The 15,890-nt window shown below is 45.0% G+C and overlaps 1 protein-coding gene across 1 annotated transcript in view; it reads left to right on the forward strand.

The window, feature by feature from the left end:
- SORCS1 (sortilin related VPS10 domain containing receptor 1) overlaps nt 1-15,890 on the forward strand; it is a gene marked incomplete at its 5' end in the record, with an annotated part of 617,874 nt that overhangs the window by 596,804 nt on the left and 5,180 nt on the right. The gene's annotated exons all lie outside the window — the stretch shown is intronic.

Genomic DNA, 15,890 nt, shown 5'->3' on the forward strand with positions numbered 1-15,890 from the left:
AGAGAGATGCCAGCCATACCTAGAAGCAGAATCCTTGATGTGGTGGAGAACATGTGCAATTGCTCCTGCAAATTAGTAAGCACAAGTAAGCTGTGCTTACCGTGATTACTTGGTAATTCAACGTGGGGCTGGTGGATTGCGTTTAGATAAAGCCCTTGATTAGTGTTTGGGAACCAAGTAGACTATTATTTTTCTTTTTATTAGTAAACATTAAAGATCTACAGGAAATGCACAGCGGAGAGAATGTGGCTATCACGTAAAAATGGCATGGCAAGACTGCATGGAGGAGGTAGTCATTGGAACAGGCTTCAAAAGATAGGCACGGGGGAGCTCACGATGTTGTTCCAAACCCCCACGCAGAACTGGGAACCAGCCAGGGCTCTGGGAAAGGTGACTTCGTGGGGACAATGAGCCTGAGTCTTTGATTCTACTTCCGGAAGGCGGGACATCCTGGAGGGGGCCATTCTTTAAGACCCAATAGGCCAGTTGATGGCCTCTGTTCTGTTTGCACTTTATCTTTTTACTTTATGGGGATTTTATAGATGCAGTTCACAAAGGTCCCACTGCCGTAGAGAAATACATGTTTTGAATGCTGTTTTGAACATCGGATAGGAAGGGAAGTATGGGGAAATGTCAGACTGATGGGTTAGTCAACTACCTTAGTGATCTCTGGGAAGCCATCCAGAATGTTGAGCAGAGGTATGATTGATTCAAGGAGTTCTAAGGGCTCAGCAGTTAGCACTTGACGGCTAACCCAAAGGTTCCTGGTTCAAATCCAGCAGCCACTGGGCAGGAGTAGGGTGTGGCAATCTGCTTCTGTAAAGACGACAGACAGCCTTGCAAACCTGAGGGGACAGTTTTGCTTGGTCCTAAAAGGGCCATTATGAGTCATTCTCATATTGTCATTAGTGGGTGTCGGGAGTTCTGTACCGAGTCGTCCTTGAAAAGATGACGCTCAAGACCTGGTAGGACAGAGTACACCCGATTCGCTTATCCCACTCAGAAGTTCTAATTCGTCTATTGAACATATTTATTGAGGGCCTGCCGAGTCTGGGCCAAGAAATGTTTTTCCCGCACCGAAGATCGGATCCCTATTCTATAAAGCTTCTGTCACTAAGTCTGAAGCAATTTAACAAACACCACTTTCAAAATCGTATTGCTGATGAAAGTGAGAGGAAGGAAATGAGGAAGTGCAAGAGCACATAGAGGGATTGCTCAGATACTGACAAACACTTTAGCACTGGGACTACTTCAGCAAGGACCCAAACCATGGGACTTAAGCTGAAACTGCTCCGGCCAGTGGCTCTCTGGGAAAAAATAACCTAAGAAGGCTGTCTGGGCATCCCTAGTCCCATGTGAAGAGTAACACGCATCCCGATTCACTTTAAAGGGTAACTCCACAGTGTAAACTCCAGAAGGCAAGGGCTACTCCTCAGTCAGGAAGACCTTACAAGTCTCCTTGGTGGGTGCTCATCGTATAGCTGAACAGTTGGGCAGCAGGCCTCAGATCCATGGGGAGAAGGGCAAGCAAAGGCATTTAGATTGCTGGGAACCCAGACAAGCAGGCTGAGATTCAGAGGAGAGGCGTACAATATAAAATCATGAATAAGTCCGAAAGCATTACTCCAAAATCATAGCACTCGTTATGAAACAAAGATAACCTAATGGGAAGTTATGGCTTCTCAAAAGTTCCTCCATCCACGTCAGTACACTTGTGAAGGTGGGGTTTCCAGCCCTTCGCCCAAAGAACTCTGAGTGCTTCAGTTGAGCATCCTTGCATGATTCAAACCATGTTCCTTTTACATGTGCTTTGGGTTGCAGGAACCAAACGAAGGACAAAGGCCAAGGTCCTGCTGTAGGTTGGATAGGTTCAAGTTTCCCAAGCAATTCTGCTAGGACAGCCCTTGCTAATTTGAAAGAGGAGTGAGTGAATTGGTGTGAGGGGAAGAGATTCCTCAGGGCAACTTTCCCAGGCTTTGTTATCTCGAACCCATGCAGTGTTTTGCTTTCTTGAAACATTTTCATAACGCGCCCAGATCCTCAGGTGTCCTTCAAGAAGATCTTATCAAGGTTACCCTCTGGGAATCTCAGCAAAATAGTTGCCTTAACCTTTTCAGCTGATAGCGCTGCCTGGACTCTTCAGGGCCTTCTCAACCTTCTGTGAACACTGGATCCATTTAAACACGTGTTGTCCGTGGGGCAGCATCCCCATACATAACGTTGCAAGCACCGGTGATTTGGAAAGATGCCACTTGAGTTTTGTTAAGAATTTAATAGGAGACTGCCCTCAACATTGCTTCCTCCCAGGGCAGAAAAAGTAGCCCTTCTCTGAAGATAGCCCAGTAAGACGAAGACAGTGTACACATTAGAGACTTGTCTGCAGCCATCCAGTGACTCAAGAGACAGGTTTACATGTATTCGGACTGGCAAAAGACAGGCGTGTGTGAGCTGCAACCCTGGTAACAGTACTTTTTGACTTACCCTCCTCGGTGTAGAAGACAACAACATGAAAAGCCAGACAGAAGTCTCATCGGCGACTGAGCCAAGATGGGGAAAGCGAGAGGAAGCTTTGGCTTCAAACCTTTGTGTCCTTTCAGGCAGCTTCCCTGTTAAATCTTAGGAGAGTACTTTACAAAGTTCATAGAGAACTGGAATTAAGTTATGGACTTTGGCCCTGAACTTTTGAGACCGCTCTATGAGTAGAACATTTTGTTATTATCCTTCTAACCCTAATCAGCTGGCAAAGCATATGGAGTAAACAGAGTTAGATATGAAAAGTCGACTCCAGTGGGAACATGAGAGAACAGAACAGCCAGGCTCATGATACAGCTGAATGAATGATTGAATGAATGAGTGAGAACAATTGTGAAGATGTCGCAGGACCAGGCGATGTTTCATTCTGTTGTACAGAATCATTCTGAGTCGGATGGCACCCAACCTCCACCGCCACCACCACCACCACACCACTGAGTCTTGGAAACTATTGCTTCTCAGCTCCTCTCTGGATGGCAAGGTTTTAGAGGCAACCCCTACTGGCTCTCCATTGCTATGTAAATTGACCCTCCTTTGAAAACAATTGAATGACAGGCTTGGCTCGCACAACAAACTCAGCAGCACCATTACCTTCACTTGCTTACTAGTGGTGAAGGCTGCCTTTTCTGGCAGTACTCTAAAGGAACAACCAAAAACCTCACTGCCATCAAGTGGATTCCAATTCATAGGAGTCCTTTAAGACAGAGTATGACCGCCCAGTTTCACAACTGTAACTCTGTGGCAGTCCGAATCATAGCCACCTGTTCCAACTTGCCTTCAAATTCAGTGTAAAGACAGACCTGAAGATGGGATCTTGTTTGTAGCCTGAAAGGACCTGCACTGAGCTTGGTCGTGTTTGGCACAACGAAGGTACAACCGGCCGGGTGCGCAGAGCAGAGTCACGCTGGACCAGACTGACTTGCAGATACAAAAGACAAGACTGGCAGACACCAATGGTTCTGATGTGGAAGTTAAAATGTGTGTGCATGTTATATATGCTATGCATATTGATTTATATTCATATGGGGTCAGTTCCTCCATTAGCGCTATCTGATATGGATTTTCACATATGATTGGAGCGGGGTGGAAGACAGACTTGTCTACTGAAGGCAGTGGAGGGAGTACGCCTTTCCCATTGAGAAAACTTGACGCTTTCGGTGGGGAATAGATGGATTTACACCTGAGGCCACATGCCTGGCCTGGAAGAGGGGAGACCCCTTGGGGTGGGGGAATCCTCACTGTGGAAGAGACAGTAATGCAGAGTTTATCCCTCAAGGCCCTTCCATTTCCTCCCATCCACCGGGAGCAGGAGCCCCGAATCAAAAACAAAGACTAACCGAAGGACTTCCGTTTGCAACATTTCATGTCTCATCAGCAGGGTTGCTGATACCGTCCCAGGGACCATTACAGCGCTGCTGCCTTCCATTAATTGCTCACCAGATGTTGAGCAGCCTTCTTTTAAAAAAATGTTCGAGCCCGAGTGTGTTGCTGGCGAGAGGCAATGCATAATTTGGTTTGTCTCCGAGGGAGTAAAACTGTCTCCTTTCAGGAATGTACTAGTCTTAGTTTGGTTTTCAAATTCCATGCCCCGTTTGCTTTCATGAGACCACAAGGTAAGCATTTCTAGACACCTAGAAGTCACTGGAGACCGGATTTCCTGTGTTTCCCCCCACTTGTTTGGGAATTCATCAACTTAAATATCTAAGCTGAGCTAAACTTTGACCTTCGTCCTTTTTTTTGTTCTTAGCCATCCATGTGCTTCTTGGTTTCTGTGCAAATTAATTCTTCTTGAGGCCCTAATGCTTCTGACCACGATCATTTCAAAATTCTCTTTGTGGAGGGAAGAGACTTCAAATAGTATTTCGGTAGAGAGAGGCTGAAATCCTGGTATCAAGAATGGGGAAGGGGGCTTCCTTTGGCTTTTAGGACCTGGTTCGGTCTCCTCAAAGCACACAGACTTTGCGGTTGCCAAGCGACTCAGAGACCTGGAAAGGGCAGTTTCCTGGCCCTGGGACTGGGAAGACTATAGTTCTAACTGAAGTGACCCTTTGCTCACACTACCCCTGGAGGGGTTATTTCTCCCCTCTTCTCTACCTCTCTCCATCTCCCAAGTCTATCTGGGCTTTAATTTTTGGCTTGTGACCATCATCCAGACAAACCCTTTCCAGAGACCCTTGTCTTGGTCTATGGTCTTGCTCCAGTGTGAAGGCTCACAGATTTTAAAACTTTGTCCAATGTTGGTGAGAATCATCATCATTTCTCTGATTGAACTTCTTAATGGCAGAGTGAATCATAGTTTAATGTGGTCATCACTGCTGCCCCTAGCCTGGCTTTCACATATATTGGATGATCAATAAACATTGCTTTTGTAGCTTATTAAGTACATAACCACTTTTGAACATGCATAGATATATTCAAAGCCTCATACCTTCTGTTCATCTGCAGCTCTGGTTTATGCAGTTGGGAACCTATCTTCAGGACATGATACAAGTTACTTATCACCAGGTGGTGAATAGAAATTTTCATTCTTACACTCATTTACCCATAAAGCACCTCCCAAATGAACCTATCTCCATACCTTAGTATAGCAGGCATCCTTTCTTCTTTAAGGTGTATGATCACTGATTATACCCATGCGAAGAAAAAGTGATTTAAAGAAACATTGTACCTACCCTTTCTGGAGTTCTGGGCCCCGGAGCATAAGCTTCAAGATAGTATCAGGAAGGTCTGCAAAGGGAGCTGTTATCCAAGTAGCCTGAAGAAGGGATCACTCATTCGGCAGTATCTTCCTCTTCTGCTCACTTTCAGGAGTATTTTCAAAATCAGAGATCAGCCTCCCTGCTGGTGGAGTGCAGGGTCACACACCTCAGGGTGCACCATCCTCATCTTAGCAAACTAGCCAGACCTTTTTCATAGCTTTTCTGACATCCACCAGAGGATCTGTCTTCCCTTGCCCTCCCTCTCATCCACATTTTCTCCCTGGCCTTTAGTCTTGGATATTTTTAGAGCTTTGATAATCATTTTAGGGGAGAGTTCTCACAGCAAAGCCTACAGGAAGGCTCGGAATTTAATGGAGGCCATTTTATCTCTATGGATAATTAGAGAAGAACAGGCATAAGCTGTTGAGAAAATATCTCTAAAATGCCAATGATTTTCCCCGGCCACCTGGAATTTACTGAAGGGCAAGGACCATTTCCGATTTATCTTCTTACTGCTCGCTTGACTCGGTGCCTCATTCTGCAATTATTTGTTTAAAACTGTGGCTCATCAAGTGGAAGGAGATGAATTAGGACCCTTCCTCACTCTGCCCAGCCTAGTTTGGAGGTGCAAATGCCAGCTGCATGACTCGTTGCTAATTCTATATGAAAAAAGTAAAATAATTCGTGCTGGAAGTTTAATAAAAGGTAAGCTTTAATGTTCAGTAGGAAAGAATTCACCACAAAGTGAGAATTATGCTTGCTAGATTGAGGGCTTGTGTCAAGCAAAGTCAGGGAGGCCTTGATGGTGCAGTGGGCCTGTTAACATTGGCCAGTTAACCGAGAGGTTGGTAGTTCAAACTCACCAGCCACTCTTTGGGAGAAAGATGAGGCTGTCAGCTCCCATCAAGATCTACAGTCTCAGAAACCTTATGGAGCAACTGGACTCTGCCCTGTAGGGTGGTTATGTGTGGGAATTAACAAGATGGCACTGAGTGGGCCAAGCCAGGGTGCAGCAACAGGGGGACATTGTCTGATATAAATGCAAAGTGACATGGCTTCGAACATCTTGAGTGAGTGTGCCCCCAAATATTCCTATCTTGATATACTCCCCGAATATAAAATTACGAACGGAGGAATGGATAAAGTCCAGAGACTGCAAACATGCTAGTGTATTAGGAACTTTGCTCTCGACCATCCATGCATGCTAGTGAGGAAGCGCTTATTAGCGGCGATCTGTGATTTGAAAGTATAATACATATGAGATAGGGACAAAGAGGCTGAGGAAAATGACTTTTATATGACAGGTTTGGGGAACCATCAGTAAACCTTTCTAATTTTTTATCAGTGCATTTGCAATGAGACCTCGGAGTGTGGGTCTCTCGGTTGCCAGAAATGATCACTTTTGTGTCTCCCGCTGAGTTTTAGGTCTCAGAACATAGAAGGAAAATTCCCTCTCCAAGTTGATAGGGGCTTGAGCACGGGTGAGGAGACCAAGACCAGAGGCGACAGTAAACTGGGACGTCCTCCTCGGCGCGGGGCTGACCGCAGGAGCTGGGACAGAGGGGGGATAGCTCCCAGGGAAGGGCAGAGAGAGAGAGCCTGGGGGACGGCAGAACGAGAGGGCCAGGGATCCAGCCAGCAGGTGGTAAATGAAAACCCTAATTGATGCCACAAGTCTCTCCATCTCCACTGGACTCTGTATTTTTGACATGAGGACCCATCGTCATAAATTCAGTTGGCATATGTGGGGTGAGTTAGCTCTAAATCTTGCTGTGTCTATGGTAGACTAGATCAGGAACTATACAAGAATAGAGATTACAGATTGAGAAAGTAGGAGACAGCACTGGCTTTTTTTTTTTACTGCAGAAGTAGTTTTTTTTTTTTAATCAGTTCATTGGGAGCTCTTACAGATAACATAACGTTTCATAGTTCAATCACATCAAGCAGTATTGTACAATTGCTACCCAAATCCGTTTCAAAACATTTTCTTTCTTGTTGAACTCTTTAATATCTGCTACCCTTTATCCCCTTCGTCCCACACCCCCAGGAACCCTAATTCTTTCTTTTTTTTCTTATAATAGTTTTTTTTCTTTTTTCTGGTACCTTCCACAATCCAATATATCCATTCACATACAATTTTGTTGTTTGATCCCATTGAGTGGGGTTATAAAGTCATCAATGCTATCAGCTCCCTATCCCCCCGGTCCCTCTCTTCCCATACCCTCCGGGAACCATTACTCCTCTTACTGTTTCTGAGGGGTTATCTAGGCTTTCATGTACCAAATGATTTTAAATATACAAATGAACAGACGCAAATGTAACATGATTAATGAGGTAAAACAAAGAAAAACCAAAATATTAAGGGGAGAAAATATTAAAGAACTGGAGGATAGTTATGGGGTCCATCAGAACACTGGCATTTTATTTGAGCGCATACACGCCTAACCAGATTAATATGTAAGCAGGTGGCTGGTGAGTTCGTTCTGATTCCTGGCAGCCTTGCATGCGAGAGACTAGGAGAAGTGCCCTCTATTGAGTTTTCAGTGCTTGAATGTGGGCACACGGATCACCAGGCCCTTCTTTGACAGTACCTCTGGGTAGACGAGGAACTGCCAACGTTTCAGTCAGCAACCTATAGCATGTGAGCCATTCGCACCATCCAGAGTAACCCATAGTGTGTTGTTCCAAACCATCCTTTGGAGGTTATTTGCACTATGTAGGAGTTATTTACTGAATCAATAAATTCAAAAATGTGAGGTAGGACATGGACACCAGTGGACTAGAAGACTAGAGTTTGGATGGCTTCGTCAAACCCCTGGGGGCAAGTAAATCCCTTCTCTGTGTTTGAAAAGCCCTTCCCAATTCAGTAGAAAAGATGCTTGCTATGAGGCCTCTCAGGAGCCCTGGCGGCACAGTGAGCCGCTAACCACAAAGTCAGTGTTTGAACCCACCAGCCACCTCATGAGAAAAAGATGAGGCTTTCTGTCTCTATGAAGATGTACTATCTCAGAAACGGAAAGGGTTCATTCTACCCTGCCCTATAAGGTCACTTTGAGTCAGAATCAACTCAGTTGAGATGAGTTTGCTTTTGATTGTGGTGAAGCAGGTATTCATCAACTCAAACTCGGTTACAGTGAACTTAGGAATGTTATTAAAGTACAGATTTTAAGTCCCCACGACATGCGTCCTAGTTTTAAGTCTCCAGGGGTGATGCTCAAGAACCTGTGATTCTAACAAGTTATTTGAATGATGCTAAGCACCTAGCCGCTTCTGTCACATCAGCCAGTGTTGTAAAGCCATCCATCTGATTCACAACTCAGGACATCCACGGAAACAGAGGCAGGAATCCAATCAGGAGGGCCTGTGATATTAAGTGTAGGAGTAATTAGTAATGAACATTAAAATCTAATTTCTGGGCACATTTGGAACTAACATAATTGATAGGATGGGTAAAGGGGTGTAGGAGAAAGGGGGGTGGGTATATGAAGCATGCCTCTGAGTTCAGGATATATGAGGGGGCCTTTCCACATCCGTGGAAAAACGGAATTACAAGATAATGGCATTTTCCCATGGCCTTTTTGAAGCCCCCTCATACTATCACCATCATCTAGAGGAATGGTAAAGGTCAGCCAAGAGTTGAGGTCAAGAAGCAGTTGGAAATATATTATTCAAGGGTGAACTGGAATCCTAGGGGCAGATATAATTGAATAGCCATGAATTTTGTAGACGTTAAACACGTGATATTTACTAGATGCCATTCATGTGCTAATCTGAGCAAAGAATGATACTTACATGTCTCACTGCATTTCTGCACATAGGAGACAACAAAACCCAAACCTGCCATCAGTTCAATTCCGATTCCTAGTGACTCTGTATGGGGTTCTGCAGCTGTAAATCTTGCGATAGGCTCACTTTCCTGCTACAGAGCATTTGAGTAGCAAACCAGCCCCTATATGCCACTGTCACCAGGGCTCCTTATTCAGCTATTTAATAATCAAAAAGCTGTTCTTCTCACTTGGCAACTGGATCATTGCTCTTTTGGAATTTTTGGAGATACAAGATGAAAAATCGAGCCCTTGGGTGACACTAACAATGAAGAACTGGACCTCTAGCTGAAAGATTGGTGGAGCCAACCTATTTCAAGGCGCCCGGTGTTAAGAGAGGACTGGCTGCCCGCTTCTGAAAAGTCACTGCCTTGGCAACTCTATGGACCACCTTTGTTCTCCAGAGCTGTTGGCCCCGTGAGTCCAATTTCACTCAACAGAAGCAACAGGAATGGGTGGTAAAAACATGGATAAAGTTATTGTTTCTCAAAGGAAATGTACACAGTCTCAGGTTAAGCCAAACTCAGTACATAGATTTCACAAGCGCCCTCCTTCCGCCCTTCCCTGTCTGTCTAACAGGTGTCTTGTTTACATTGATATATTTAAGAAAATCGGTCTTTGTCAAATAAGCTCTGATAAGAAAGTGGATTAAGTACTGAACTGCTAAGTTCAAGATGAGGGGTTCAAATCAGCCTGCTGCTTCCCAAAAGAAAGATGAGGCTGTCTTCTCCAATAAAGATGCAGTCTTGGAAACCCTGAGGGTAGTTCTGTTATGTCCCGTAGAGTCACTATGCGTGGAGTCAGCTCAAAGTTCATGGATGGGCAGGCGTTTTGGGTCCAGGCTATGTGTGAGTTTTTAAGGAAACTACTAGCTCTCTTGTTCTCCTGGTCTCTATGGTTACTGCTGACTCCTCCTTCCATTTCATTTGCAGGTATATTATCTCAGAGGTATTAGAATTCATCTTCCCAGGCTCAAGTTGAATTTGGTCTGAGTGAGCATAGAAAGGCGTAAGGGGCTTAGAATTCAGCCTAAGTCATAAATATGCCATGGCTTTTATCTTACCATTTTGTGATGAGGAAGACACTGTCCACTGGAAGGCAGAATTAGCAGTAGCCAAGAAGCTTTAGAAAATACAATATAATCTAAGCTATCCCTTACAAATGCAGATGCAGATACCAACCAGGAGCTGTGGAGCGCTGCACTGTAAAGTGAAATAAATCGTTGCAATAACATTTTCCATTTAGGGATGAAATTAGTACTAGTGAAATTCTTCCACAGCCAATAAATTTATCTGTCTCTTTAGTCTCTGGTTGCCTCATTATCCACACAGCTTTCGTTTACAAGTCTTTTGTGAGTAAAGCCATGCTGGAGGTATTTTTCCCCACAATAAATATTCATTTTCTCCCCTCTGCAAGTAATTCGGTTAGTTCACAGATTCACGGACCTTTGACAATTACGAAATCATGATGGTGTTATGAAAAGTGCCATGAGATCTAAGCATATCCCTCCTCACCATGTGATGACAAGAACGGGCACCCCCATAAATCTACCAGAGGCCAGCAATGAGGCGGCTCTACGGTGTCTCACAGATCCTTTCTGCACCACTTTATGTACAAGTCCCTGCTCTCATCAGAGGGGCCAAGAGGGGAGGGTGGTGGTGGTGGTGTGTGTGTGTGTGTGTGTGTGTGTCTTTTATTAGTCTTGTTTTGCTTTGCTCATTCTGAGAAATATTTTTCATAATAGGCAGGACCCTTCTTGTTTGTAACTTAAATAAACCAAAAGCATCCTTTTCCTCCTCTGATCTGCTAGACACGGTGATGGAGTGTCGCCTGTATGCTATTCATTATTGTCGCTACTCGGCAGCACACCACATGCAATGCTTTGTGGCTGGGTGTTGCCTAAGATTCATCGCCAGGTTAAACCCAGCAGAAGGGCTGAATGGCAGTCACCAGAGCCTTCGCTGGGCCTTCCCAGCCAGCCTGGTCTTTGAGAGCCTGCTTTTATCGCAGTCGGTAAAGAGGCTCCTTGGGACTCCCATGATTGAGTCTAGATTTGCAGCAAAGGGGTCAATTGTTGGCCAGGGGAGAGTGCTCTATAAATGGAAATCTTTCAGCCAACTTGCTCTTTCTGCACTTTAGATCAGCTTTCTCTGTTAGTCCCATATCACCTGACTCTAACAAACAATTTCAGACCACATGGGCTTTGTGATACTCCGGGCCTATATGAAAAACTTCTCTTAGGCCAGTTTGGGGGATCAGGAGAGGCAAAATCAAATCCAAATACCGTGATCTGCTTTCTGCAACTTCCTGCTGGCCGTAAGTTTGGCATTAGAAATGTAGGACAGAGAGATCAAGTTTCAGAGTCACAGTGCAGCCAGAAGTTCTGGAAGAGAGACCCTTCAATGGAATTCAGAGTAAAGATAAGACAGCAATAGGGGCTTTTTTTCTGCAGGTGATGCTATCAGGTAATTGATTGAAAACTTGGAAAGAGACCAAGCACAGAGCAAAACTGCAGGCGCTTGTTGTTCCAAGAGAACCCTTTGCTCTTGGAAATGGTGATGTGGGTCATCGTTCTGCAGAGGACCTGTGTTCAGAGAAGTGTGTGAGACCCTGTGGTCCAATGCCATTCTTTCCCTGAAGAACGTCCGTGAACCTGGGCTGAGAAATTCCAAGACAGGTGCATGGTGCTGCTTATGCGGTTTCCCACAATTATTTGACCATGGAACTAATTTTGTCATCTTTTAGCACTCGCTTTCAGAAATATGGCAGCAATCATACTGACTCCTGAATTCATTGGGTGTGAATTATGTGGCAGGCCCGGTACACCCACACCTTTCAGACTCCATCTCATTTCACTCTCACACCTTCCTGTGCACCCACCTTGTCTCCGTTTTGGAGATGAGGAAATGGACCCTCACCTGGCCCTTGAATGACCCCGTCAGGATCTGATTCTGAGCTGCGACCATACTTAACCTCAAGTAGAAATTTTAAAGCTGCGCATCTACGCGCTCGTTGTTCGGTGTCATCAAATCAGCTCAAATTCCCGGCAGCCTTGGGTTAAGGAACATGTTGTTGGCATTCCGTGTCCATTGCTGTGGCTGTTGTGTCGGGTCCGCTCACTGAGTGTATTTCCTTTGTTGGTCCACAACTTGACCAAACAGGATGTCCTTTTCCAGCGATTGGTCTTTCTTGATGATGTGCAAGTGGAGGTCTGGCCCTCCTCACCTCTAAGAAGCCTTCTGATGGTACTTTTCCAAAGACTGATGTGTTCACTCTATTGACAGCCTATGACATAGCCAGTATCCCTGGTCAGCACCACATGTGGACGGCATATCCCCCTCCTCCTCCTCCTCCTCCTCCTCCTCCTCGTTGTCAGCTTTCACAGGCATATGAGGTCGTTGAAAAGACAGTGTGTTCCTTGGCTGTTTAGCGAGCACTGACTCCATAAGGAGCCCAGGTGGTGTAGTGGTTATGTGTTGGGCTGCTGACCGTAAGGTCAGCAGTTTGAAACCACCAGCCACTCACTGCTCGGGAGAAAGATGAGACTTTCTACTCTGTACAAAGTTACAGGATTGGAAACCCATAGGGCAGTTCTACCTGTCCCTTAGGGTCATTGTGAGTCAGCACAAACCTGATGGCAGTGAGTTTGATGGCGTCGCTCTGAGTTGGCATCGATTAGACAGCAGTGAGTCGATGACTCCAAGGGGTCCAGTTGGCACAGTGAGACACTTGTTGGGCTGCCAACCACGAGGTAGGCAGGTTAGCAGTTTGAGTCCATCAGCTGCTCCGCTGGAGGAGAAGAGGCCGGGCACCGAACTTAGTTAAGATGCACCTAACCCAAACCGAGGTTTGCTCCTCTAAATACTTACAGCCTCAGAAACCCTAGGAAGCAATTCTGCTCTATCCTATGAGTCACAATAGTGAGATGACTCCAGGACAGGGACCAACAACATGTCAGGCATCATAAGCAGACTGGTGCTGTAGTGGTTATAAGTTGGGTTATGAGCTGCATGGTTGGCAGTTCAAAACCAGCAGCTTCTTGGGAGAAAGACTGGGCTTTCTACTCCAGAAACAGTTACAGTCTCGGAAACCCGCAGGGCAGTCGCTCTGAGCCAGCATCAATTCAATGGCAGTGACCTTGGGCAGTCTTACTGTAAACATTGCTATTTTAAAATCAGTATTATTACACAAGAGCAGCATGTAATAATAATATACATTTCTGAGTTTCTCCTAAGACTTTGTAAACTTGGTGTGCCAGTTCCCAAGACAAGAAATGTTGAATTACTTGAAGTACTGCTTATATTCTTGTTTTCCTCTGAGCATAAGGAATGGCCAGTCGACTGTTCAGCACGTTTCCCCACACACCTACTTTCATTTAGGGTGAAATTGGAGAGGGATTAATTTATGTCAATTCCACCCAACAAGCAAAAGCCCATTTATCACAAGTTTCCATTCCTCAGCAAAACACACACAAGTACACCTGAGTGTGGGGAAAATTAAGATATGCAGCTGCTGTAGTGCAGCCTAATCATAGACCCATTTATATTCAGGCATAGAGCAGAAGCCGACGGCACCCAAGGGACACACACAGAGGGCAGTGGGTCTCCTGGGTCCCAGTCTCCTGCCTTCACCCCTTCTGGCCGTCTTGCCTGGCTGGTGAGGGGAACCGCTAGTGCACATTTGAAACTAGAGGTACAAAAGCTGCTTTTTTCAAGTGATTTTATGCTAAGTACTTAGCAATGTTGCTTGGTGGGCAGGATGGCTTGAGGGTGCGTGAATTAGAATGGGAAGGCGAGCTTCCCTTGTGATGGAGAAAGAGAGAGAAGAGAGGAGAGGGGAAAAAGAAGGAAAAAACACCCCACTGTGTGTGAGAGAGATCCAGAGATAGTGTACGGGGGTGGCTGCTTTCTGTATTACAGGGGTGAGAGAGATCCAGAGATAGTGTACAGGGTGGCTGCTTTCTGTGTTACAGGGAACCTGGCCATTGCCATCACCCTCTGTTTAGATTTTCCACTTATTTCTAATGCCAGTCCTTTCCAGCAAGCTCCGTGTCCTTACTTTCTCTGAAGCATTGGTCTCCTGAATGAATGCTTGGTAGGTTGGCAGTATCGTTATTGCAGTCTCTGACGAGACTTCATGGGGCCTCATTTGGCTCCCCATCAATTTCAGGGTTTACGTGGAAAAATGGCCTTGAAAATATGTGTTATTATTCATTTGGGTGTGCTAATAGTATTCAGTAACGTTAAAAAAGGGATAACTTGCCTGTTAGAGTTAGAGATGAATTGATAGGATTTATAATATTTGCTTCAAAATTGAGTGGGAGCAGAGTTCAGGAAAACTGGCGCTATGCTGATGGCTGTTGAAGTGGAGTGATTGATCCACGAGTGCTCATTTCTCGCGTCTGTCACCACTGTATGTGGCATGTATGTGTGTGTGGATGCACACATGCCCACATGCCCATGCACACACATACAAGGGGAGTTTCAGAGAGTTGGTGGAGCAGTAGAATGAAAAGATAATGGAATGTTCCCATGAACTTTTGAAGCCCCCTAGTACATGTGTGTGTACATGTATGTTTGTTTGTATGCATACAATCCAAGGTTAAGAGTTCTGATTCTAACTGTGCCTTTGAAAACTTGATCCTTATTTTAAGTTCTTTTACTTTGCTTTCTTGTGCTATAATGTTAGTTCTAATCCACATTATTAAAAATAATTTGGGGGATTTGCTAATGTCCCCAAAGAATTATCCCAGGGTAAAGTCTATAGAAAATGACTGTCTCTGAGAGAGAGAGAGAGAGAGAGAGAGAGAGATGACTCAGGCCAAGGTCTTAGCTCTTCTGCTTCACCCATTAGAACATCAGTAAGTGCTCAAAGCGCCAGCGTTTGTATCGACCCCATAGGGTGCATTGCCCCCGCCTTCCATTTGTGAAAATGAACTGCAGTAGCCCAAACAAAGAGCCCCCAAATCCAAACTTACTGCTCTCGAGTTAATTTTGATGCATGAGGTCAAAATTAGTGTCCTAATTTAGAACAGGGTCAAACTGCCCCTGTGGGATTCCAAGACTGTAACTCTTTTTTGTGAATAGAAAGCCTCATCCTTCCCAAGCAGCGCAACTGGTGGTTTCAAACTGCTGGCCTTGGGGTTCATAGCCTAATGTGTAACCCACTATACCACCAGGAATCTCCTCCCAGGGCAGTAGGAATGTGTTGTGACTGGACTCCTACGTAGTCGAAAGAAACTTTTCTTGTCTTTTTTTTTTTAATACTTTTACTGGGGGCTCTTACATCTCTTATCACAATCCATACAATCATCCATTGTATCAAGCACATTTGTACATATGCTGCCATCAGCATTTTCAAAGCATTTTCTTTCTACTTGAGCCCTTTATATCAGCTGCTCATTTTTCCTCCTTCCCCCTCCCGCCCGTACTCATGAAGCCTTGATATAAGTTATAGATTATTATTTTCATATCTTAAATTGTCCTCTGTTACCCTTCACCCACTTTTCTGTTATTCATCCTCCTGGGAGGGGGCTTATATGTTGATCCTTGTGATGGATTTCCCCTGTCTCCCCCCACCTTCCCCTAATCCTCCTGGTATCTCTATTCTCATTGTTGGCCCAGAGGGGTTTATCTATCCTGGATTCCCTGTGTTGTGGACTCTTCTTATATGTGGCAGTGTGCATGCTCTGGTCTAATCCGATTTGTAAGGTAGAATTGGGGTCATGATGGTGGGGAGAAGGAAGCATTAAGGAACTAGAGGAATGTTGTGTGTTTCATCAGTGCTATACTGCACCCTGACTGACTCATCTCTTCCTTGTGACCCTTCTGTGAGG

This window comes from Echinops telfairi, unplaced genomic scaffold (genome assembly GCF_000313985.2).
Source record: "Echinops telfairi isolate 266 unplaced genomic scaffold, ASM31398v2 ScPeMD7_70;HRSCAF=299, whole genome shotgun sequence".
Taxonomy (NCBI): Eukaryota; Metazoa; Chordata; class Mammalia; order Afrosoricida; family Tenrecidae; genus Echinops; species Echinops telfairi.